This window comes from Pristiophorus japonicus, chromosome 20 (assembly GCF_044704955.1).
Source record: "Pristiophorus japonicus isolate sPriJap1 chromosome 20, sPriJap1.hap1, whole genome shotgun sequence".
Classification (NCBI taxonomy): Eukaryota; Metazoa; Chordata; class Chondrichthyes; family Pristiophoridae; genus Pristiophorus; species Pristiophorus japonicus.
Window position 1 is genome coordinate 12,922,572 of NC_091996.1, and position 27,354 is coordinate 12,949,925.

The 27,354-nt window shown below is 49.6% G+C and overlaps 1 protein-coding gene and 1 pseudogene across 1 annotated transcript in view; one reads left to right on the forward strand and one right to left on the reverse strand.

Annotated features, from left to right (window-relative positions):
- The window catches only part of LOC139232873 (dynamin-1), a 267,371-nt gene that overhangs the window by 160,147 nt on the left and 79,870 nt on the right, over positions 1-27,354 (reverse strand). The gene's annotated exons all lie outside the window — the stretch shown is intronic.
- Positions 3,018-3,256, forward strand: LOC139233211 (U2 spliceosomal RNA; annotated as a pseudogene).

Consider the following 27,354-nt stretch of genomic DNA (forward strand, 5'->3'; position numbering starts at 1 on the left):
ACAAGAGCAGGCATTGGCGACGAGATCCAACATCGCCTCCAGTGCGCCAGTGCAGCCTTCGGCCGCCTGAGGAAAAGAATGTTCAAAGACCAGGCCCTCAAAACTGCCACCAAGCTCATGGTCTACAGGGCTGTAGTAATACCCACCCTCCTGTATGGCTCAGAGACATGGACCATGTACAGTAGACACCTCAAGTTGCTGGAGAAATATCACCAGCAATGTCTCCGCAAGATTCTACAAATCCCCTGGGAGGACAGACGCACCAACATCAGCGTCCTCACTCAGGCTAACATCCCCAGCATTGAAGCACTGACCACACTCGATCAGCTCCGCTGGGCAGGCCACATAGTCCTCATGCCAGACACGAGACTCTCAAAGTGCTCTACTCGGAGCTCCTTCATGGCACACGAGCCAAAGGTGGGCAGCGGAAACGCTACAAGGACACCCTCAAAGCCTCCCTGATAAACATTCCCACTGACACCTGGGAGTCCCTGGCCCAAGACTGCCCTAAGTGGAGGAAGTGCACCCGAGAGGGCGCTGAGCACCTCGAGTCTCAACGCCGAGAGCATGCAGAAATCAAGCACAGACAGCGGAAGGAGCGTGTGGCAAACCAGTCCCACCCACCCCTTCCCTCAACGACTATCTGTCCCACCTGTGACAGAGTCTGTGGCTCTCGTATTGGATTGTTCAGCCACCAAAGAACTCACTTCAGGAGTGGAAGCAAATCTTCCTCGATTCTGAGGAACTGCCTATGATGATGATGGGATGAGGGATAAATATTGGCCAGGACACCGGGGATAACTCCCCTGCTTTTCTTTGAAATAGTTTTTGTTTTCAGGTGGCTCAGTGGGTAGTACACGTGCCTCTGAGTCAAAAGGTTGTGGGTTCAAGTCCCACTCCAGGGACTTGAGCATGTAAATCTAGGCTGACATTCCACTGCAGTGCTGAGGGAATGTTTCAATTTCAGAGGAGCCGTTTTTCAGATGAGACATTAAGCCAAGGCCCCATCTGCTCTTTTAGTGTGTATGTAAAAGATCCCACAGCACTATTTTGGAGAAGAGCACGGGTTATCCCCGGTGTCCTGGGGCCAATATTTATCCCTCAATCAACGTCACTAAAACAGATTATCCGGTCATTATCACATTGCTGTTTGTGGGAGCTTGCTGTGCGCAAGTTGGCTGCTGCGTTTCCCACATTACAACAGTGACTACACTCCAAAAGTATTTCATTGGCTGTAAAGTGCTTTGAGACATCCGGTGGTCATGAAAGGCGCTATGGAAATGCAGGTCCTGCTTTCCTTTTTAATATGTCACCTGTGTGTGTGTGTCACCTCGTGCACCCTAAACTGCACAGCAGGAAGAACAGTAACAGGGCAGAGGTAGAATCACAGTTTGAGGTTTGAGTTTCCCTACAGTACAACAGAGACAACACTTCACAAAGTACTTCATCAGCTATAAAGCGCTTTGAGACGTCCCGCGGCCGAGAAAGGTGCGATATCAATGCAAGTCTTTTGTTTTTATTTTCCTTTACTTTAATTTTGCTGCTGATGAAGATGAATTGAAAACCTTAATAGTTAATGTCTCGACATCAAGCAACGCTGAAGTAAGCGGGTACATGCTGCATTTTTTTTTATTGTCAGATTTACAGGTCAGAAATGTCCAAACATTCACTCAAGAACCCGAATGTTTGGTCTAAAACAGAATGACTGGCAGTCTTAGAAAGGCTGCAGGCCTGTCTTAGGCCTTGGTCGCGGCCTCTATATAGCTGTCCAACAGACTCCAATGTACTCCTGGCTGGCCTCCCACATTCTACCCTATGTAAACTAGAGGTGATCCAAAACTCGGCTGCCAGTGTCCTAACTCGCACCAAGTCCTGCTCACCCATCACCCCTGTGCTCGCTGACCTACATTGGCTCCCGGTTAAGCAACGTCACGATTTCAAAATTCTCATCCTTGTTTACAAATAGCTCCATGGCCTCAACCCTCCCTATCTCTGGAATCTCCTCCAGCCCCACAAACCCCCGAGATGTCTGCGCTCTCCTAATTCTGCCCTCTTGATCATCCCTGATTATAATCGCTCAACCATCGGTAGCCGTGCCTTCTGTTGCCGAGGCCCCAATGGAATTCCCTCCCTAAACCTCTCCACCTCTCTTTCCTCCTTTAAGACGCTCCATAAAACCAACCTTTTTGATCAAGCTTTTGGTCATCTGTCGTAATTTCTTCTCGTTTGGCTCGATGTCAAATGTATTTGTTTTGTCTTTAAACAATCCTGTGAAGCGCTTTGGGACGTGTTCCTATGTTAAAGGCGCTATATAAATACAAGTTCTTGTTGTTGTCTCACCCCCTTCCTGTCGCCCAGTCAGGGCACCTTTCATATCTTCCCTCTCGGGTACCGTGCTCCCCTGCCCCCAACCCATCACCACTCCTCTGCCTTCTTACTCTGCTACCTTTGGGAGCGGAGTTTGTCTCGCAGAGCCCCCGGGCAAAGGTTCGATTTGGGGCCTCTACATTTCACTTTTCAACGACACTAAATACCACCGACTTAAACTGGCGTCAAATCCGCCCGGGTACGGTTGTGAAAAGGCGGGTTTGCAAATGGTGACGGTCTATAAAATGATCAGGGATAAGCTATTACCATTGCGTAGTTGCCCTATCACCGGATCCATTCGGAGCCCCGTCCAATTGCACAAGTTCCCCGGTGCCAACGTCACCCCGGCCTGCTGCCGTTCTGGGTTTGACTCCCCCTCGAAGAAGCCCACGGCATCTCGTGCCATGCTCCGAAAGGCCCATCAAGGCAACTCGCCACTGTCTCCTTCGGAGTAAGAAGCACAACCTTACCATCCTCCTCTCTCGCCAACCTTCACAACCAGCGCACCTCCTGGGGGGCTAACATTGCAAACATCTCTCCCATCCCACCCACCATTACCTCCTATGGACTTGACCAGCAGATCAGTCACCGCTCCCTGCACGTTTCCCTCCAGAATGTCTGTTCACTCGTGACCCAGACTCTTGCCATCCATCGCTTCTCGGCCTTTTGGCTAAGATCATGCGTAACTGACCTGACAGGGGAGTAGCCACCATGACCTCCGGGTGGTTCTCCCTGGATCAGGAAGGTATATGCTTGCTTTTTTGGAAACAGGAGGTGGGTGGGGTGGCTTGACCCATCCACCTCCACGGAGGTGTGTGGGGGACCTGACCCATCCACCTCCATGGCACGAACCTGGTATTGCAGTACTTCCAGGAACGGTGCAGTGGCTCTAGGCCTTTTGGCTAAGAGCATTGGCGCAGAATGATCCGTGAATGGGCCCAAGGTGACCTCTGGCGTTTGTGATTTGACAAAGAATTGGAACGATTGGCTACGAATTTCAAAAAAAAAAATCCATCACTTTATTGCAGGCGATTGCACGGACACCCTGGTTTTCACTGAAACTTAGCTCATGGGTGGCCACACCTTGCGTCTTAACATAGCCTGCTTGCCTGGTTATCCCTCCCAAACCACCACAGTGAACCTCATCAACAAGTTGCACCTTAGTCTATTCCCCTACTCCTCTGGGACCTGCTACTCCTTTGAGCACCTCCCTCACCTCTTTCCATCCTTCTTACGTCTCCTTCAAATTCCTCCTTGTCTACTACACACCCAAGTCTCAGCACGAATTACTCCCAGACATGTCCTCCCTCCTTTCCTCCATCGGCCCTTGTACTGAACAACTCATCGTCAGTGATTTTAATCTTCTCAGCTTGCCCTGGCCTCTCACTCCTCTGAATTCATTGCCCACCTGTCCTCTCCCTAAACCCCTCCCACCGTACAACCTCTCACCCATACACATAGCCATCCCCTCGACCATCTCGTCTCCTGTGGCTCCTTGGTCTCAGTCACTGACCAGGCCATCTCTGACCACTTCCTGCTTTCCCTCACCACTGTAACGTATTTACTTCATGGGCTCTTTGCTATTGAGAACTAGTTGGTTTATTAGCAAAAGGTTTAACAATCACACTACACATTACCAGTTCATCCACCAGGCTCACAACCACCTGCCTCATCGTGGACACCTTCAACCCAACTGGCTGTGGTTTTATTGAGTCCTGTGAACATCACGTGTCTGCCTAAGCCATTCATAACTCAACAGCCCTACCAGCCTGTGAGCATACTTACAGGTGCATACATTACACCCCCACTTGTCCCCACTGGCACCAGAAAAACAGCTGTGAACAGATTCCTCCCCCCTCCCTGCACTCACACCCAATGATAGGCAAGTGGTATATAGGAGTGGGGGTGGAAAAGGAATGCAACTATTCAAAGAGCGAATTTCTGGATCGATTTAGTTAGATGTTCTCCTGAATGCAATGACTCATGTTGATGTCTAGTTGCTCAGGCACTTGGACCCTCCTTGTACTTCACGCAACTAGCCCCATTGTTGAAGCACAAGCCGAGAGAGGGAATCGTTGGCAATGGTTGAGGGGGCCCTTACAGCCCTGCCCACTACAGCCCTCATCTCACGTCCACTGTTGGAAACAACTATGTGACTGAACAATGCTCAGGGGCAGGAACCCATTGCCTAACTGCGCTCCTCTAATTCTGCCCTCTTGAGCATCCCTGATTATAAATCGCTCAACCATCGGTAGCCGTGTCTGCAGCTACCTGGGCCCCAAGCTCTGGAACTCCCTGCCTAAGCCTCTCTCCCTCTCTACCTCCCTTTCCTCCTTTAAGACGCTCCTCAAAACCTCCCTCTTTGACCCAGCTTTTGGTCATCTGCCCTAATTTCTTCTGATGTGGCTCGGTGTTTAAAAAAAATGTCTTGTCTTAAAACACTCCTGTGAAGCACTGTGGGATGTTTTACTACGTTAAAGACGCTATATAAATGCAAGTTGTTGGTGTTGTTGTTGTCCTCTCGGAGTTACTCAGAATCCACCAGCAGGAGTGAAACTCGTGGCATCTCCCTCCATCCTGGACTTGGCCAAAGCCTTCAATACACCTGGGATGGAAGTATTCAAACACAGTACGGGGTTGGGATGGTGAGGGAGGCAGGGACAGACAGCCAACACCATCAGAGGGGCTGACTGATTCTGTCTAGATAACCAGGGTTGAGGGAAAATAACTACTGTCCATTCTTAACAGGAGTGAACTAGATGGGGTGAATTAGCTATTTTCATTCTCACAAGTTTCACAGTCCGTTGACTCAAATAATTCATTTGAGATGAGTCAAATATCTGAGCACTCTGCAGTAAGCACTGTTTTGATTAACACATCTTTTTTGTGGGAATGTGCTTGGGTTCCCAACTCTGGCCATGATCTGGCAATTGTGATAATCTGCAATTGTTCATTTTTGACGATTTGAGAGTTCTGTTTGATTTAGGTGGTTTATTGTTGAATCGGTGGAATGGGATTGGGCAATGGATTTGTCCGGTCAGTGTGCTATGGTGCCGAGTTGAGCTGGTTGGACCTTCAGCTCCCTCCTAGCGATGAGTTCTTGCGCTCAGTTGGGATTCAAAGGGGAAACAGTGAGCTGGCATGAAGTGGGGAGGGCAGGGAGAGGCACCTCGACAGAGAGAGATGGCAATGAGCCACCCTGGGCCTAGGGTTGCCAACCCGAGTTGGACGCATCCCCGGAGGTTCCACTACATGACCTCCCGCCTCCAAACTCCCTGCCCGATCAAACATCCTTTTCCACCCCCATTTCCAGTATTTTTACAACAAAGCAATGAAGAAAAAAAAAAGAATTAAAACACATATTTTTTTCTGTTGCCCCAAAGTTATTACTGCTGGGCGTTGCCCGTAAGGTTAACCTTTCATTCCGGGAGACTCCAGGGCAATCTTGGAGAGTTGGCAACCCTGGACTCTGTGTCTGTGTGCGCCTGGAGGAGGGGGGAAATCAATGAGGGCCATGTGGCTGGCTACGAGAGGGGCGGGGGAGTGCGGGGGGGAGTGAGGCTAATCAGCCGGTGCCAAAATCTGTCCCTGGTTTCCAAGTCTAAGCTTCTTTCGGTCGCAGTTTGACTGTCTCTCTCTAAGATAGTTCGGCATTTGACACATTTCTGGGGGTAATTTTCAACTTGACACTGGTGTTACGGGTCAGGAGCCCATCAAAGAAACCGTCCAATTATCCTTTCTGTTTTACGAAGGGAAATATCAGGCGATCTGCATAATGGGCGCCTGACCCACAGCACTGGCTTTACATTGCAGCAGTGTTGAAAAACGACCCCCCTCTCTTTCTCCATCACTCCCCCTCTTTCTCAGTCTCAGTCTCAATCATTCTTCATCCGTCTCCTAGGTCTTATTTTCACCGCCTTTGTGTTTCAATCTCTCGGCCTCTTTGTTCCTCTCCCATCACCTTTTAAAAATATATGAAAGGATTGTCTCTTCCTCTGCATTTCAATCTAATTCTCACTCTGACTGCCTGTCTGTCTGTCGGTCTGTTTGAGAAAGCCAGGCAGAGAAGCGGAGACAGAGATTGAGAAAAGCGAAGGCGGCTACATTATTTTTTTTTTTTTGCTTATCGCTGTTTCAGGATCTCAGCCACCCTCTTTCTCAATCTCTATGTGTCTCAGCTCCTGTGACTCAGTCTCCTTGTTTGAGTCTCCCCCGGCTAACGTTAACACACAGAACCATGTGGGACCACTACATCTGGATCCATTAACTAGCTCAGTAGTGACTTCCTGCAGATGTAGAAGTAGTCCATAGATCAACAGAATGAGGCAAATGACTGGCATGCTAAAGACTACAATTATAGACAAGAAAGCGCATTCTTTCTCATTAACCCTCCAATTGCCAACATCTGGTACTCTTTAAAATCGCACAGTATCCCCTATTGTGGAGCAGGGTTGCTAAGTACCGAGATTATAATTTCTTACACATTTGAAACAGTGCCGGTGACTGGTGCGCTTTCGGCCTGGTCCAAAACCGTTTCGTTGAGCGGCTATTTTTTATTTTTTGTGCGCGCGTAATGGGTATTAAAATCCGAGAAGACAGGACCGCTCGCGGTTAACAAAAAAAAAAATGAATCCAGATGACCGCTGTTCCCCACACGGCCAGTCCCGTGGTGTTGTGGGGAGGCAGGGGGTGGGGGGAGGCCCGAGGCAGAGGCCAGGCACTTTCACTTCCCCACAGAGGAAGGCGATCAGAGGGAAAGCAAGCTCCCGCCTCGGGCGATCGCAGGCCCCCTTCTCCAGAGTAGCCTTGGCAGAGGCCTGGCGGACAGCGCCCGCCTTTGCGGCCTGCGCGGCACGTGGAGACGGTCAGATAAGGGATGGAGGGGGCAATCCCCACCCCCGACCCCTGCCACCTCACCCCCCCCCCCCACCCCACCCCCAGAATATTTTACAAGGACCAGGCCCATTTAAAATCACTGGAATTTAAGGAGGCCAGTGCAATGCCTGAAGCAGCCAGCTCATAAAACCCTGCGATCACTGCTGCACAAACCTTATCTGCGGCTGTGTTACATTTTATTTCGACATGAACTTCAATGTTTAAAAAAAAAATTCAAAGCAGAATAAATGCATAGCTGAAGAAAATTAGGTCTCTGTGTTGCTAACCTCAGTTTGTTAACAGCGTAAAGTATTTTAGAACACAATTTACCCTGACAATAAAGACATTTTTTTTTTTTTACATAACAGTTTGCCCAAGCAGAGATTAAAGGAGCTCTACACCCCATGTCTTTTTTTTTAATACTGAAGACATCAGCATTTGAATGTGTTTCCTACATCACAACAGTGACTACACTTCAAAAAAAAAAAGTACTTCATTGTCAACCGTGGCTCAATGGGTAGCACACTCGCCTCCGAGAAGGTCATGGGTTTAAGTCCCACTCCAAAGACTAAAGCACATTATTCTAGGCCGACACTCCCAGTGCAGTGCTGAGGGAGCGCTGCACGGTCGGGGGTGCACTTTGAGATGACGGCTGATTGTGAAAAGTCTTGCTTTTAGTTTCTGGTAGCCATTTTGGAAGCATGACTTCAAACAGCTAGGCTATCCCACCATGCATTGAGGGCACCACCACAGTAACCCATGGGCTTTCTTCAAATAACGAGTAAAATAATTCCTTCCACCGGTGAGGAATCCAGCAATAATGTTTGTTTAAGAAGCTAGGAAATTAAAGCATTCCACTTCTCCAATGCTGGCGTCCGCTGTTCCTGTGAGGGAACAGTAAGCGGGCGTCGGGTCGCCAATTCTGGCTGGACGTGTTCCTGGAGGTTTCATCACATGACCTCCTGCTTCCGTCCGCCCCGCTCCCAACTCTCCCGCCATTGGTCACCCGACACGTCCAGCCACACGGTGCTCTGAGTTCTCACACCAATCGGAAAGTGAATGGATTCTTCATTGTCCAATTGGATTGTCAGGCAAACAGCCTTTACTCCATTTCCTTTCCAATATTTTTATAACCAAAAAAACAAGTGTTCAAAAACATTTTAAAAAAACCAATTTTCTCCTGCGTTTTGGCCGCAGGAGTGTCTGGGACATTGATCTTTAGGCCTAGAAATTCGGGTTGTTTGCGCCTTCCCGCTCCCCGGTGGTCCAGCGAGGCCTGTTTCTTCACAGCAGAGTTTGTAGCTAGGGCCTGTCCCTTTAATGAGGGGACGAGCCTCTCCTACGCAGCCCAGCGTCATAATGCTGACCCCTGCCCCCCCCCCGCTCCACTACCACCCAAGAAAGGAAGTGGAGTGCATTATTTTGCGCCCCACTTTCTTTCGGGGGCAGTAACCCGAATTTAGCGAGTGGGGCGGGACTTCCAAAAAATGTCCCGCCTCCCGGGCGTTACCGCCCCCAAACGGGGCACAACGGAATTTCACCCCCTTAATTCCTGGAGGCTCCAGGGCAATCCTGGAGGGTTGGCAACCCGAAGAGAGCAAGAGTAGTAGACGCCATTTTTTTTTCTTGTGCCTGTCGACGAGGTCATGCACAAGGAGCAACACACAAGGAGATGTGACACACCAGCCACACCCACACACACACACACACACACACACACACACACACACACACGGCAGAGCAGAACTGAACTGGAGAACATCTCCATAAATCTAAAAGGGGCAGGAATGCCTCGATGGACAACTCCAACTCTACTTTTCTCAGAGCAGAAACCTTTAGGGAACGAAAAATCCTCCAACAGCAAACATGTCGGATGCCAGCTTCGGGTAGAGATGGGTTTTGCACAAACCTCGCAGATTAGAATTTCCGTTAAGACAAGGCAGGTGGCTACAAAAGTCAACCAACACGTTATTGCGGCTTGCTGCATAGGTTTCAGATACTTGCACTTCACTCCAGACTGCAGAACAGCGATGGGGCTGGGGTGCAATCCACTCCTCACCCCCCCTTCTCCCCCAACACCGCAACTGGTGCCAGCGCTCTACACAATGCAACTACCATTCCAAAAAGCTGTTCGTGCATGGGAGAAAGAAAGACAGACAGAGAGAGACAGAGAGAGAAAAGAAGAAAAAGAGAGTAGAGGAGAGAATGAGAAAGAGCAAGAATGAAAAGAGGGAAAGTAAAAAAAAAGTGAGAAGAGAATTAGAAGAGTGAGAAAAATAGAGAATAAGAGAAAGAGAGTGTGAGAAAAAGGGAGTGAGAGAGAATAGAAAGAGAAAGTGAGACCAAAGAGGAGAATGAGAAAGAGAGAGAATGAAGAGAGTGAAAGTGAAAGAGTGAGAAAAGAATGAGAATAAGAGTGAGAAAAAGAGAGAATGAGAAATAGAGAGATGTGTGAGAAAGAGATAGTGCGAATAGGAGAGAAATAGAGAATTTTAAAAAGTGCGAGAGAAAGAAAGGTTGAGAGAAAGAAAGAAGGGAAGAGACGAAAGTGAAAAAGAGAAAAAGACATACATTTACATAGCGCCTTTGACGACCTCAGAATGTCCCAAAGCGCTTTACAGCCAATTAAGTAGTTTTTTTTTTTTGAGTATAGTCACTGTTGTAATGTGGGAAACTCAGCTGCCAATTTGCGCACAGCAAGCTCCCACAAACAGCAACGTGATAATGACCAAATAATCTGTTTTGTTATGTTAATTGAGGGATAAATATTGGGCCCAGGACACCAAGCATAACTCCCCCGCTCTTCTTCAGAATAGTGGCATGGGATCATTTACGTCCACCTGAGAGAGCAGACGGGGCCTCGGTTTAACGTCTCATCCGAAACGCGGCAGGAGAGGGGGATGGGAGAGAGCGGTAGAAGTAGAGTTACTATAGAATTCTGGTACAAGCCTCAACTTTCCGCAAGTTTCTAAGACATGCAAAGCTGCAAAGTGATGGGGAGCAGGGCAGGGCGAAGAATGAGAATGGGTATAATTTACACACGGGTATGTTTGAGATTTTGCTGGGATAATAAAAAGTAAGTGAATGGAGCCTTTAGAGTAGCTTCACTAAGGAGCCAAAGACTTGATAGTGGGGACATGTAACAGGGGGCTCGATGTCTGCCGCTTGCTCTGCTGCTCATAATTCACTGAAAAGCTTCATGACTGTTGCTGCATGGTGAGGCTAAATGGGAGAATTGGAAAGCCAGACGTTTTGAGCGCCCAGTTAAGGTTTTAGAAATTTCCCGGCAGCCCCCTGATAAACTGGGAAAAATGGAGCACAATAAGGGCAACTTTTCCTTTACAGCTACAGAATGCTCAGCAGTAAGGGCTTGCATTGGCCTGTCTAGACTCAGAGGCTGGGTATTCTGTAGCGAGTATCTCACCTGCTGACTCCCCAAAGCCTTTCCACCATCCACAAGGCACAAGTCAGGAGTGCGATGGAATACTCTCCACTTGCCTGGATGAGTGCAGCTCCAACAACATTGAAGATGCTCGACACCATCCAGGACAAAGCAGCCCGCTTAATCGGCACCCCATCCACCACCTTAAACATTCACTCCCTCCACCACTGGCGCACCGTGGTTGCAGTGTGCACCATTTACAAGATGCACTGCAGCAACTCGCCAAGGATTCTTCAGCAGCATCTCCCAAACCCGCAGCCTCTACCACCTAGAAGGACAAGGGCAGCAGGTGCATGGGAACACCTACAAGTTGCCCCCCAAGTTACGCACCATCCTCACTTGGAAGTATATCGCCCTTTCCTTCATCAGCGCTGGGTCGGAATCCTGGAACTCCCTCCCTAACAGCACTGTGGGAGCACCTTCACCACACGGGCTGCAGCGGTTCAAGAAGGCAGCTCACCACCACCTTCTCAAGGGCAATTGGGAATGGACAATAAATGCCGGCCTTGCCAGCGACGCCCGCATCCCGGAACGAATAAAAGAGAGTTACGGAAACTCAGGAGGTCCAAGTCCATGGCCCCTGCAGTGCTGCCCTGTGGTTTCTGTTATGTATGTAAACCTGTAATTACCATGTCTAACCACAAGAGGGCCTATCCTCTGGAGTCCCAAGGGGTCCCACAATCCCTTGGGAGCACCTGTATGTAACGAGGCCTCACAGGTTGGAGAGGCACTCTGAGATCTGTAATAAAGGACTACGGTCACACTTACTTTGAGCTTGCAGTATCGAGTCTGACTCTTTATTCAAGACATAACAACTGGCGACGAGATACAGATAACGAACCCCAACGCAACAATGCAGAGAACTGTGGGCATCCTGGAGAAATTTTCGGAGGGAGATAATTGGGAAACCTTCGTGGAGCGACTTGACCAATACTTCGTGGCCAACGAGCTGGAAGGAGAAGCGAACGTTGCCAAACGAAGGGCGATCCTCCTCACCGTTTGCGGGGCACCAATGTATGGCCTCATGAAAAACCTGCTCGCTCCAGCAAAACCCACAGACAAGTCGTACGATGAGTGGTGCACACTGGTCCAGGAGCATCTAAACCCGAAGGAAAGCGTTCTGATGGCGAGGTATCAGTTCTACACGTACAAGAGGTCTGAAGGCCAGGAAGTGGTGAGCTACGTCGTTGAGCTAAGACGCCTTGCAGGACATTGCGAATTTGAAGGACACTTGGCGCATATGCTCAGAGTCTTCTTTGTGCTTGGCATTGGCCATGAAGTTATACTTCGCAATCTTTTGACTGTAGAGACCCCAACCTTGAGTAAAGCCATAGCGATAGCCCAGGTGTTTATCTCCACCAGTGACAATACCAAACAAATTTCCCAGCACACTAGTGCTGCTGCAAGTACTGTGAACAAAGTAACGTTGTTTTCGAATCGAAATGTATATGGCAGGACTTACACACCTATAGCTGCACATCTGCAGATGACTCAGAGTCTGCCATCAAGGGTGGTGAATACAAGGCAATTAACACCTTGTTGGCGCTGCGGGGGTAATCATCGTTTCCATTCATGCCACTTTAAAGGATCCGTTTGCAAGGGCTGTGGAACAATGGGACACCTCCAATGTATGTGCAGGCGAGCTGCAAACCCTGCAAACCACCATGTTGCAGAGGAGGACAGATCCCCGGTGGATCATGACGAACCAGAGTCTCAGACCGAGGAGGCAGAGGTATATGGGGTGCACACATTTACCACAAAGTGTCCCCCGATAATGCTGAAGGTTGAATTAAATGGACTCCCGGTGTCCATGGAGCTGGACACGGGCGCAAGCCAGAGTAAAAAGACTTTCGATAAGTGTGGTGCAACAAGACTTCAAGGCCAGCCCTGACTCCCATTCGTACTAAACTGAGAACATATACAAAGGAACTGAGTCCCGTAATCTGCAGTGCTACCGTAAAGGTCTCCTATGCTGGAGTGGTGCACGATTTATCACTCTGGGTGGTACCGGGCAATGGCCCCACGCTGTTCGGCAGGAGCTGGCTGGGAAAGATACGCTGGAACTAGGACAAAGTCCGAGCACTTTCGTCCGTCGACGACACCTCATATGTCTAGGTCCTAAGCAAGTTCCCCTCGCTGTTCGAACCAGGCATCAGGAAATTCCAAGGAGCAAAAGTGCAGATCCATTTGATTCCGCGGGTGTGACCCATCCATCACAAGGCAAGCGAGGTATCTTACATGATGAGAGAGAGAGTGGCGATCAAGCTGGACAGGCTGCAACGAGAGGGCATCATTTCGCCGATCGAATTTAATGAGTGGGCCAGTCCAATTGTTCCAGTCCTCAAGGGAGATGGCACCATCAGAATCTGTGGTGATTACAAAGTAACTATCAATCGTTTCTCGCTACAGGATCAATACCCGTTACCAAAGACAGACGACCGATTTGCGATACTGACAGGAGGGAAAACGTTCACAAAGCTGAACTTGACCTCGGCCTACATGACGCAAGAGCTGGAGGAATCTTCGAAAGGCCTCATCTGCATCAACACGCACAAAAGGTCTTTTTGTTTACAACAGATGCCCGTTTGGGATTCGATCGGGCGCGGCGATATTCCAGAGGAACATGGAAAGCTTGCTGAAGTCGGCCCCGTGCACCGCGGCCTTCCAGGACGACATCTTGGTTGGGACACCGTCGAGCACCTGCAGAACCTGGAGGAGGTTCTTAGTCGGCTTAATCGTGTGGGGCTCAGGCTAAAACGCTCGAAGTGCCTTTTCCTGGCGCCTGAAGTGGAGTTCCTGGGGAGAAGAATCGCGGCGGACGGAATCAGGCCCACCGATTCGAAGACGGAGGCAATCGAGAACGCACCGAGGCCACAGAACGTGACGGAGCTGCGGTCGTTTCTAGGACTCCTGAACTATTTTGGTCACCTCTTACCGCGTCTTAGCACATTGTTAGAACCCCTGCACTCTTTACTGCGTAAGGGAGATGAATGGGTATGGGGTAAAAGCCAAGAAAATGCCTTTGAGAAAGCTAGGAAGCTGTTATGTTCAAACAAATTGCTTGTGTTGTACGATCCATGTAAACGTTTGGCACTAGCATGTGATGCGTCGTCGTACGGGGTCGGGTGTGTATTGCAACAAGCTAATGAATTTGGGAAATTGCAACCGGGTCCAGAAGTCTGTCGAAGGCTGAGTACGCCTATAGCATGATCGAAAAAGAAGCGTTAGTGTGTTTACGGGGTATAGAAAAATGCTTCAATATCTGTTCGGTCTCAAATGTGAATTAGAAACCGACCATAAGCTGCTTTTATCCCTCTTTTCTGAAAATAAGGGGATAAATACGAATACATTGGCCTACATCCAGAGATGGGCGCTCAGGTTTTTTTTTTATTTTTTATTTTTCGTAGTCAATCTTTCCAATTCTTTGTCAGATACAAACGCCAGAGGTCACCTTGCACACATCAAGGATCACTCTGCGCCAATGCTCTTAGCCAAAAGGCCGAGAGCCACTGCACCGTTCCTGGAAGTACTGCAATACCAGGTTCGTGCCATGGAGGTGGATGGGTCAGCACCCCCACACACCTCCGTGGAGGTGGATGGGTCAAACCACTCCACCCAGCTCCTAGGTTGTCTGCATACAACTATGCCATCCGCCACAGGCCAGGCACAGAAAACTGTGCCGATGCTCTCAGTAGGCTGCCATTGCCCACCACCGGAGATGGCACAACCCGCAGATTTAGTTATGGTAATGGAAGCCTTCGAGAGTGAGCAATCACCTGTTACCGCCAGACAAATTAGAACCTGGACGAGCCAGGACCCCTTACTGTCTTTAGTAAAAAACTGTGCTCCATGGGAGTTGCTCTAATGGCCCGTTAAGAGATGCAGGGAGTTGCTCTAGTGACCCGTTAAGATTTGCAGGAAGAAATAAAGCCGTACCAGCGACGCAAAGGTGAAATGTCTATACAGGCACACCGTCTCCTATGGGGCAATCAGGTAGTTGTGCCAAAAAAGGGCAGTGACACTTTCATTAGTGATCTCCACAGTACCCACCCAGGCATTGTAATGATGAAAGCGATAGTCAGATCCCACGTGTGGTGGCCCGGTATCGATGCAGACTTAGAGTCCTGTGTGCACAAATGTAACACATGTTCCCAGTTAAGCAATGCACCCAGGAGGCGTCACTAAGTTTATGGTCTTGGCCCTCCAAACCGTGGTCTAGGGTTCATGTCGACTATGCAGGCCTGTTCTTGGGTAAAATGTTTTTAGTGGTTGTAGATGCGTACTCCAAATGGATTGAATGTGCGATAATGTCGGCAAGCACGTCCGCTGCCACCATTGAAAGCCTACGGGCCATGTTTGCCACACATGGCCTGCCTGATGTCCTTGTAAGTGACAATGGGCCATGCTTTACCAGTGCCAAATTCAAGGAATTCATGACCCGCAATGGGGTCAAACATGTCATGTCTGCCCCGTTTAAGCCAGCGTCCAACGGTCCGGTAGAACGAGCAGTTCAAACAATCAAGCCAAGCTTGAAAAGGGTAACTGAAGGCTCGTTGCAGACTCGCTTATCCCGAGTCCTGCTTAGTTACCGCACAAGACCCCACTCGCTCACCGGGGTCCCTCCCGCTGAACTTAAGACAAGGCACTTAAGACAAGGCTCTTGTTAGTCCACACACATAGGCGGCTTCAACAGAATACATATGATCACGCAAATGTGTCACACGAAATTGAAGTAAATGATCCTGTATTTGTGTTGAGCTATGGACAAGGTCCCAAGTGGATTTGCTGGCACTGTTTTGGCCAAAGAGGGGAGTAGGGTGTTTGTGGTCAAACTCGCAAATGGACTCACCTGCAGAAAACACTTGGACCAAACCAAATTCAGATTTACGGACTATCCAGAACAACCCACAATAGACTACCTTTGTCGACCCTCCAACACACACACACACACGTGGCAGCCGACCCAGCGGTTGCCCACGAAGCAGAACCTATCACCCCCAGCAGCCCAGCAAGGCCAGCTGCGCAGCAGCCCAGCGAAGGCCCAACAAACGACTCACCATCACCAGCATTTGCACCGAGACGATCAACCAGGGAAAGGAAGGCCCCAGATCGACTCACATTGTAGTTACACTATTGACTTTTGGGAGGGGGTGGGCAGGGGGAGGGGGGGGAGTGTTGTTATGTATGTAAAGCTGTAATTACCACATCTAACCACCAGAGGGCTTATTCCCTGGAGTCCCAAGGGATCCCACAATCCCTTGAGAGGACCTGTGAGGCCTCCTTACAGGTTGGAAAGGCACTCTGAGATCTGCAATAAAGGACTATGGTCACACCTTACTTTGAGCTTGCAGTATCTAGTCTGACTCTTTATTCAAGACATAACGAGGTTGCCCACATGGGCTGCACTGGGCCTGCACCTGGAAAGTGCAAATGAGGCAGATCGGGTGAAGCATCCCTGGCCCTCCCACCTCACATTCTTCATCGTCCACCCAAATAGAAGGACATAAGAATGTAAGAAATAGGAGCAGGAGTAGGCCATTTGCCCCCTCGAGCCCTCTCCGCCATTTAATACGATCGTGGCTGATCCAATCATGGACTCAGGTCCACTTCCCTGCCCGCTCCCCATAACCCCTTATTCCCTTATCGGTTAAGAAACTGTTTATCTCTGTTTTAAATCTATTCAATGTCCCAGCTTCCACAGCTCTCTGAGGCAGCGAATTCCACAGATTTACAAGAGAAGAAATTCCTCCTCATCACAGTTTTAAATGGGCGGCCCCTCATTCTAAGATCATGCCCTCTAGTTCCAGTCTCCCCTATCAGTGGAAACATCCTCTCTGCATCCACCTTGTCAAGCCCCCTCAATTTTATACGTTTCGATAAGATCACCTCTCATTCTTCTGAATTCCAATGAGTAGAAGCCCAATCTTTCCTCATAAGTCAACCCCCTCATCCCCAGAATCAACCTTGTGAACCTTCTCTGAACTGCCTCCAAAGCAAGTATATCCTTTTGTAAATATGGAAACCAAAACTGCACGCAGTATTCCAGGTGTGGCCTCCACCAATACCCTGTACAGTTGTAGCAAGACTTCCCTGCTTTTATACTCCATCCCCTTTGCAATAAAGGCCAAGATTCCATTGGCCGTCCTGATCACTTGCTGTACCTGCATACGAACCTTTTGTGTTTCATGCGCAAGTTCCCCCAGGTCCCGCTGTACTGCAGCACTTTGCAATTTTTCTCCATTTAAATAATAACTTGCTCTTTGATTTTTTTCTGCAAAAGAACACACCCAAAATGGCTGCCAGCGAGGGGTGGGCAGTCCTGGGAGCATCCTGAAGAGGGAGCCTGACTGGAGATGAGTTTATTTCCTTCGCTCTGTTTGCAGGTGGGTGATCAGGCCTCTGGCCCAGGAAAACAGCTCGCTCCAGGAGCCCACAGTCAAGAGAGGAAATTTGTCCCTTATCGGCATGAAGGGAGGTTTTATGCAGTGCAAATCTGGAACCCACGCCCCCAAAAAAGCTGTGGCTGCTCGTGGGTCAATAGAAAATTTCAAAACTGAAATTGCAGGGTTTTTGTTAGGCCAAGGGTTTCAGAACCAAGGCAGGTAAATGGAGTTAAGTTACAGGTCAGCCATGGTCTAATCGAATGGCGGCACAGCTCGAGGGGTTGAATGGCCTACTCCTGTATCCGCAAGATCCTACAAATCCCCTGGGAGGATAGATGCACCTACGTTAGCGTCCTCGATCAGGCCAACATCCCCAGCATCGAAGCACTGACCACACTCGACTAGCTCCGTTGGGCGGGCCACATGGTTCGCATGCCTGACACAAGACTCCCAAAACAAGCGTTGTACTCAGAACTCCTACACAGCAAACGAGCCAAAGGTGGGCAGAGGAAACGTTACAAGGACACCCTCAAAGATAAAGTGCAACATACCCACTGACACCTGGGAGTCCCTGGCCAAAGACCGCCCGAAGTGGAGGAAGTGCATCCGGGAGGGTGCTGAGCACCTCGAGTCTCATCGGCGAGAGCATGCAGAAAACAAGCGCAGGCAGTAAGGAAGGAGCGTGCGGCAAACCAGTCCCGCCCTCCCTTTCCCCCAACCACTGTCTGTCCCACCTGTGACAGAGACTGTAATTCCCGTATTGGACTGTTCAGCCACCTGAGAACTCACTTTTAGAGTGGAAGCAAGTCTTCCTCGATTTCGAGGGACTGCCTGTGATGATAATGATCCTATGGAGAGGGAACAAGCTGAGGAGGCTGTTGCCCAAATGTATCAAAGCCTAAATGGTAGTCTTGTTGCTACGGAAACAAGAGTTGTTTTTTGATCTTGGGCAGGCCTGGTGCAATAATAACGCTAGGCCTGAGCTGCCCCTATTTTTTAGCCGGCCCATCAGCCACACATACTGGCCTAGAGTCGCTGGCACAACCTGGCACTGAAGAGAGTTAGACAGACAGATGAGGAGTGGGGTCTGCGCCTCCAATATCCTGCCAGACCAGCAGCGAAAATTGCCCACTGTAATGCATTTGCTTCATGGGTTCTTTGCTTAAAAAATCATAGCAACGCAAAGCCACTGAGAAGTAGTTGGTTTATTAGCAAAAGGTTTGGCAATCACACCACGCATTACCAGTTCATCCCCCAGGCTCATAGCCACCTGCCTCATCGTGGATCGACCCGAACCCAACTGGCTGGGGTTTTATTGAGTCTTGTGAACATCACATGACTGGCTAAGCCACTCCCAACTCAAACAGCTCCCACCAACCTGTGAGCTTGCTCACAGGTGCGTGCGTACATAACACCCACCACCACAACACTAAAGAACAGCAATCAGGCAATAGCAACAGAGCACAAACCCATTTAGAGACGGAGAGTCTGGGTTTATTTTTCAAGAGTACAGAACACCATCAAACTCACTCCAAACGGCGGAGGCCTGGCCAGAAAGAATCAGCACACTTCACTGCACTGCAGGAAAAAAAAACACCATGCACAGGCACAAGAAGGGGGGAGTGGGGGTGGGCGGGGGGGAGGGGGTGAAGCGGCCAAGGGTGAAAAGAAGAATCTAAAAAAAAAAAAACGAGCAGTAACCTCTTTTTGGAGGAGTCTCCTTCCTCCACCTTCCAACCCCTGACTTTGTTGAGGGAAACAAAATGGCGGCACCTTCCCACAGATTAACCCAAGCTCAAAAGGAGTTGCCCCCTGGGTGAAGGGCGCTTTTTGTTTGAAAGGGACGGGCGTCTCCGTATCGGAACTGGATTTTTTCCCAAATAAATCTGATCGGATGCGTTTGGATTCCCCTCGGAAGCTGGTGTTCCTCTTTATGCTGTGCTACAAAAGAGAGAGACACGGTTTTACCCTTTTTAAAAAAATTAAAACAAAAACGAGGTCTGTCTCTTTCCCCCCCCCCACGTTTTGTACGGAATGATAAAAGGGTCTCCCAGGGCGTTCCCATAGCGACGCACTCCAAGATCGGCCGACCCCAGCCCCTTCGAGGTGCCAAGCGGAGGAAAAGGAGGCAAAGTCACAAAGACGTTTTAACGCAATTCTGTCCTCGGTAGTGTCGCTAACCCTCCGGGATTGCCCCGGGGTCTCCGGGAATTAAAGGTTAATCTCCTGGACACTGTTGCAAGCAACAACCGCCCCCAGGAGAAAGATCAAAAAGGCACGGGGAAAAATATGTCGATCTTTATCTTCGTTGAACAGTTTGTGGAGTAAAAAAAAATGGTGACCGCCTGGTTTCAGACTATTTGTTTAACGCCCCAGGAGGGGAGGAGCGTGCTGAGGGAAGCGTTCCACAATCCTCTTGGGGCGCTAAAGACCCATCGCGGGGCAGGAGCGCTTCTCAAGTTAAGGCGCTCGGAAACCGGCATCGCATAACCTAAAAAAAGAGGAGGGGAGATCGACCATGTGAAACCTGCAGTAAAAATGGCAGGGAGGCTACCCACAGCCTTCTACAGGTAAGAGAGGTCAGTAAAGTGTTAAAAAAATGTGACTCTCAACACTTCGCTCTTCTTTCCCTGCGATATGGCCCCGGGATCCCCGACTGCTTCTCCCCCCCCCCCCCCCCCGTCGGATTTAGCGGCGGGTGCGACAGCAGGCGGAAGCAGTCAATTTCGGAAACGCGTCACAAAGGGAGCGTCACGCGCACGTGACGTCACCCAGTGGGTGGCGCTAGAGTGCGCCGCCCCTAAACCGCCGGGGAAGTCTGTGGCAGCCTGTCACAGCGCGGAGCTCGAGCGGCCGGTGCTTAGCGCCCCGTTAGAGCCCCTCTCCGGCGCTAACAGGTGACGCTAAACCGCCGAACTTTTAGCCGTTTGTATATTACTTATAAAAATATTGGTGGTGGTGGTGGTGGGGGGGGGAAACAAGTCAGAGGGCCCTGGTCCCGAGTTGTCCTGGAGCAAGCAAATGGTGCCACACACCAAAGAAGTTGGAAAGGGGCCAAATTTTTAAAAAAAAGGAGGGTTTGGAAAGATTTGCGGGGCTTTATGAGGAAACTTGGCGACACGGTGTGACAATGCGGCAAAGACACGAGAAGTCACATGAAGGACCTCACTTTGGGTCACCAACCCATCCAGGACTGGCCTGGAGTTCCAGGAATGAAAGACACTGCCGTGAGCAAAACCAGGAGAAAAATCTCCGCCGCGTGTTATTGGGCACTGGCCATGGGAAATAGGCTGTTTGACTCCCATTCAAAAATGATCTAATTAGGCAATTGGGAAGCAACTAAAGAGTAGGGTCAACTAGATCCAGAAACTCGCCGGATCCACATGGACAGCAAATGCTCAAACCCTCCGTACGGCAGAGCTCGCCCTGGTGTACTCTACAGCGGAGTACTGCTCTCCAGCACGGCTATCGAGTCCACACGTCAAATCCGTTGATGTCCAACTGAATTCTACTGTGAGAATTATCACCGGTGTGCTTTTATCGTCACCAACATCTTAGCTGCCCTTGCTGGCAAACATCGCAGCACCACACTTACGCCGCGAATATGCCGTCTCCAGAGAATACAACCGCTACACCAGCAAACATGCCGATCCAGGCCGACGTGAACAACCGACCATCGATCCGTCTCAAATCTAGAAGGCCATTTCGGACCGTCGCCGAAGCCCTTCAGCGATCTCCCCTCAGCCTCGATGACCGATGGTGAAATGCTTGGAAGAACTGCGACATACGGAATGGATTCCCTATAGAGGAGCCCACAGTACAACCTGAAGGATCAAACCTTCCTCGCAAACAGTGGACAACCATCAACCGCCTCGGAACTGGCCACAGTCGATGCTGCCACCTTCTCCAGAGGTGGAGTGGAACTAAACTACAGAACCAGTGGGAACCTGTTCAAACTTAGCCATCTCCAGGCCAGGTCCAAGACCACCCCAACCTCTGTCGTCGAGCTACAGTACGCGGACGACGCCTGTGTCTGCGCAGATAGTGGCTGGACTCCAGGATATAGTCGACGTATTTACTGCAGCGTACGAAAGAATGGGCCTTATGCTCAACATCAGTAAGACAAAGGTCCTCCACCAGCTTGTCCTTGCCGCACAGCACTGCCCCCCCAGTCATCAAGATCCACGGCGCAGCCCTGAACATCATGGACCATCTCGGGAGCCTCCTATCAACAAGAGCAGGCATTGACGACGAGATCCAACACCGCCTCCATTGCGCCAGTGCAGCCTTCGGCCGCCTGAGGAAAAGAGTGTTTGAAGACCAGGCCCTCAAAACTGTCACCAAGCTCATGGTCTACAGGGCTGTAGTAATACCCGCCCTCCTGTATGGCTCAGAAACATGGACCATGTACAGCAGACAGCTCAAGTCGCTGGAGAAATACCACCAACGATGTCTCCGCAAGATCCTACAAATCCCCTGGGAGGACAGACGCACCAACATTAGCGTCCTCGATCAGGCCAACATCCCCAGCATTGAAGCACTGACCACACTTGATCAGCTCCGTTGGGCAGGCCACATAGTTCGCATGCCAGACACGAGACTCCCAAAGCAAGCGCTCAACTCGGAACTCCTTCACGGCAAACGAGCCAAAAGTGGGCAGAGGAAACGTTACAAGGACACCCTCAAAGCCTCCCTGATAAAGTGCGACATTCCCACCGACACCTGGGAGTCTCTGGCCAAAAGCCGCTCCTAAGGAAGAGGAAGAGCATCCGGGAGGGCGCTGAGCACCTCGAATATCGTCGCCGAGAGCGTGCAGAAATCAAGCGCAGGCAGCGGAGAGAGCGTGCGGCAAACCTGTCCCACCCACCCCTTCCCTCAGTGACTATCTGTCTCACCTGTGACAGAGACTGTGGTTCTCGTATTGGACGGTTCAGCCACCTAAGAACTCATGTTAGTAGTGGAAGCAAGTCTTCCTCGATCCTGAGGGACTGCCTATGATGATGATGATATGATGAGGTGAGATGGAAGATTAAAGCCTCCCCATCATGCGACTGTGGAGTCTCTGATCAGACCCTGGAGCACATCACTGAGCACTGCCCTCAGAGGAAATTTGCAGTATTACACCGGAAGCTTTGGCCTGGATATCCAACTTGGATATTGACCTTTGATTTGCTTTGCTGCTACTGTATGAAAGACGACGACTGGGCAATGAAGAGCCTATTCATTATCCGATTGGCCGTGGGAAGGCGGGGCGCCGTGAGGATGGGCGTGGCAGGTGACCAATGGCGAGAGCTTGGGGGCGGGGCCGGTGGAGGCAGGAGTTCATGTGATCAAACCCCAGGAATATGTCCAAGCAGAGGTGGTGTCCCGAAACCCATCATGAGGGGTCTGGACAGAGTAGGTGGAGAGAAACTGTTCCCACTGGCAGAAGGGTCGAGAACCAGAGGATACAGATTTAAGGTGATTGGCAAAAGAACCAAAAGGTGACATTTTAAGAGAAATTTTTTTTTTTACGCAGCGAGTGGTTAAGTTGTGGAATGCACTGCCTGAAAGGGTGGTGGAGGCAGACTCAATCTTATCTTTCAAAAAGAAGTTGTATAAGAACGCAAGAATTAGGAGCAGGCCATTCGGCCCCTCGAGCATGCTCCGCCATTCAGTGAGATCACGGCTGATCTTCTCCCTCAGCTCCACTTTCCTGCACTATCCCCATATCCTTTGATTCCCTTAATATCCACGCATCTGAAGGAAAATTAATTGCAGGGCTATGAGGAAAGGGCGGGGGAGTGGGACTAGGCGAGAGTCAGCACGGGCTCGATGGGCCGAATGACCTCCTTATTCCTGCTATCCCTGATTCTGACGTTCAGCCAGTCACAATGCACACCGCAGAATGGGTGTGGCCATTGGCAACTGTAGCGAGCCAGGACGAGAGAAAATGCAGCGAGGCGCGGAGACGGTGAAAGGAAAAGAGTCCTTTGTGAAATCAGCTCACGGGTTCTGCAATCCTGACCGAACGCACCAAAGTGGCTGAAATTGAGGCAGCCTTCAAGTCAAAGTGACATCTTTAAAAAGAAGTGGACAAGGTCAAACAATTTTATTTGTAACCACTAGATGGAGCAAGAGGCACCTACAGGCTTCGTGATGCATTCAGGTGGACAGTATTTGGACACGTCAACCAACCAGATGCTGAGGAAACATTGCTGATGGGAGTCCAGCTCGAGTTACATTTTTGATAGAGTAAATTGCTTTCAACTTTGTAAATTTTGGCACAGATTCTAGTTTTCATTTTCACTTGGTTCCCGTCCAGTGTTCTCTGTTTATCTTCTGAGTTACATTCCCCACCCCCACCCATAATATCGTCTGCCTGTAACTGTAGTCCCAGAATGGTACCTAACTGCAGCTTAGAATCATAGAAATTAACAGCTCGGAACGAGGCCATTTCGGCCCATCGTGTCCGTGCTGGCCGACAAAGAGCTATCCAGCCTAATCCCACTTTCCAGCTCTTGGTCCGTAGCCCTGCAGGTTACGGCACTTCAAGTGCACATCCAAGTACTTTTTAAATGTGGTGAGGGTTTCTGCCTCTACCGCCCTTTCAGGCAGTGAGTTCCAGACCCCCACCACCCTCTGGGTGAAGAAATTTCCCCTCAAATCTTCTCTAAACCTCCTACCAATTACTTTAAATCTATGCCCCCCTGGTTGTTGACCTCTCTGCTAAGGGGAATAGGTCTTTCCTCTTCACTCTATCTAGGCCCCTCATAATTTTATACACCTCAATAAGGTCTCCCCTCAGCCTCCTCTGTTCCAAAGAAAACAACCCCAGCCTATCCGATCTTTCCTCATAGCTAAAATTCTCCAATTCCAGGCAACATCCATCCTCGTAAATCTCCTCTGTACCCTCCCCAGTGCAATCACACCTTTCCTGTAATGCGGTGACCAGAGCTGCACGCAGTACTCCAGCTGTGACCTAACTGGTGTGTTACACAGGCCAGTCCTTTGTAGGCTTGAGGTCAATCCTTGTAGCTCCATGTTTCAACAGATCCCAATCTCTGGATGGGAGGCACCAACACTTTGCAGCAGTGTTTGCGACTTCTGTTCCTTCGATATCTCAGCCCCGTGCCCTCGCGGGGCACTGACCAGTCTGGGCGGAGGGGGTACTCCGCCACTCAGGGTAACGCGTGGCCGTTAACAAGACCACTTTGGAGGAGTGGGCTCACACTGGGAAGAACGCCCATTCGGCCACAATGTTAAGGCAACAGGTGCGGACGCCTGGCAAAAGCGGCCGATTTCGGCAGCGTGCTGAACTGCCTTTCATCGGCCCAGAATTTGCCCCGGACCCCAGAAATTTCTAGGAAAGTACCTGGTGGTCCCAGCGGCTCGGAGGCCCTGGTCCTCTAGGCGAAGGCCTGCGCAGAGGCCCACGTATTCCCAGGAGTGTATGGGTTTCGTACACATCACTGGGATCACGTGGGCCAGCCCAACCAGAGTAAGAAAGACTTGGATTTATATAGCGCCTTTCACGACCACCGGACGTCTCAAAAGCACTTTATAGCCAATGAAGTACCTATAGAATGTAGTCACTGTTGTAAAGTGGGAAACAAAAAGAGTAGGGGTATTCCTCCCCCCAAAAACACACACTGAAAATACATTTAGAAAACCTCACATATTTCAAATGAATCAAAATAGAATTTAATGAATTATTTAAAACAAAAAAAATCTTTTGAAAAATAAATTTACACATTTTGAAGGGTCTAAAAATAAACGTACAGGATTTTAAATGTTTAAATTTTTTTCATGTGTTTTTCTGCACTTTAAAAGTCTTACGCTGATTTAAAAAAAAACAGGCCTTATGCCTGCCTTTATCAGTCGTAAGAATTTCACGGGCTTTCGCTGGGCAGGAGTTGGGCAAATAGCCGGACTCTCTGCCCGCGGAAGCCCTTTACCTTCGGATGCGTGCGATGTGCCAAGAGGATTCTTGACAGATCGCAAGTTCCGGGTTTAAAAACAGAGAAAACGTAGAAATTTACAGCGCAGAAGGAGGCCATTTCGACCCATCGTGTCCGCGCCTGCCGACAAAGAGCCGCACGGCCCTCGGTCAGCAGCCCTGAAGGTTACATATAAACCTATAAACAATGAACAACGGCGGAAAGGCAAAGAGCATCCAGCCCAACCAGTCCGCCCCACACAACCGCGCCACCTACTGAAACATTTTACCCTCCACACCAACCGGAGCCATGTGATCTCCTGGGAGAGGCAAAAACCAAATAAAAACCCAGGCCAATTGGGGGAAAAAAATCTGGGAAAATTCCTCTCCGACCCATGCAGGCGATCGAAACTAGTCCAGAAGATCACCCTGGCCGTATTTGATTCCCTGCAGTACTTACCATCGTACCTGCGCCGACCAACAAGAGGTTATCCAGTCTAATCCCAATTACCAGCTCTCGGTCTGTAACCCTGCAGGTCACGGTGCTTTAAGTGCCCATCCAAGCACCTTTTAAATGTTTAGGCACATGCGCTTTGCATTCCTAAACACAGAACTTGCGGGGCCCCTATGAGCGCGCGCGCACCTCGTACGCGCCCATAGGGACGCAAACTCAGGCCCATACTGATTATAAATGCAGGTTGTTGTTGACAGAGCCTTGTACATCCCAAGGCACTGCGCAGGAGCGTCACCAGACAAAAATATGACACCGAGCCACAGGAGGAGATATTGGGACTGGTGACCCAAAGCTTAGTTTTAAGGAGCGTCCTGAAGGAGTGGGGGGGTGGGGGGGAGAAAGAGAGGTGGGGAAAAGGTCACCACCCAGTCAAAGGTCAGTCAGCAGCCCTCAGTACAAGCAGGAAGCCTCAGACATCGGCACGGTTATATTGACGTAAATCATGGCGTGAATACAACCTGTCTCACCTCTCTCAGTACAACAGTGCCGTGGGTTGTATCATAACCAACATCTAGAATAACTATTACACCATTTTTCTTCATAAGTTACCGATAGGACACAGTGCAGTACAGTCCAATGTGGCATATTGTCAACATATTGGTTTAATAATTTAACCACCTTGTACGAATAACATAAGAACATAAAAAATAGGAGTAGGCCATTTGGCCTCTTGAGCCTACTCCACCATTCAATAAGATCATGGCTGATCTGATCATGGACTCAGCTCCACTTCCCTGCCCACTCCCCATAACCCTTCACTCCCTTATCATTCAGAAATCTATCTATCTTCGCCTTAAATATATTCAATGACCCAGCCTCCACAGCTCTCTGGGGCACAGAATTCCACAGATTTACGACCCTCTGAGAGAAGAAATTCCTCCTCATCCCAGTTCTAAGTGGGCGATTCCTTATTCTTAAACTATGCCTCCTAGTTCTAGATTTCCCTCACAAGTGGAAACGACCTCTCTGCATCTACCGTGTCGAGTCCTCTCAGTATCTTATATGTTTCAATAAGAACACCTCTCATTCTTCTAAACTCCAATGAGTACCCAACCTTTCTTCATAAGTCAACCCCCTCATCTCAGAAATCAACCTAGTGAACCTTCTCTGAGGTTATAGATGAACCATTGTCAACAGCTGATCTTAGAACAGATAAATGGGAATAAAATAGTTCAGAACCGTACCTTGAAGTGGAAATGAAATAGCTGTCAAAAGAAACGCCTTAAAATATTGAATTTGTAACTTGTGTTAAAATTAACAACACGAATGAATGCAAATGGGTGAGACTTACTAATGGTTGATTAGCAGAGCAACCTCTCCCTCGTTCCACCAACAGTTTGCATTTATACAGTGCCTTTAATGTAGTAAAATGCCCCAAGGCGCTTCACAGGAGCAGTAACAAACAAAACCGGACACCAAGCCACATAACGAGATATGAGGAAAAGGTGACTAAAAACCTGGTCAAAGAGGTTGGTTTTAAGGAGCATCTTAAATGAGGAGAGCAAGGTGGAGAGGCAGAGAGGTTTAGGCAGGGAGTTCCAGAGCTTGGGGCCCATTCAACAGAAGGCACGGCCCCCAATGGTAGAGCGATTATAAAATCGAGGATGTGCAAGAGGCCAGATTTGGAGGAGCGCAGAGATCACGGAGGGTTGTAGGGCTGGAAGAGGTGACAGAGATAGGGAAGGGAGAGATCATGTAAGGAATTGAACACAAGGAGGAGAATTTTTGAAATCAAGGCGTTGCTGGACCAGATGCCAGACTGATGGTTGGCGTGGGTTGATTTCTGCGACAATTCTGATCGCCGGATTTATGAGTGGACTTCTTTCTTCCCTCCCCCCACCTCCCCCCACACCCC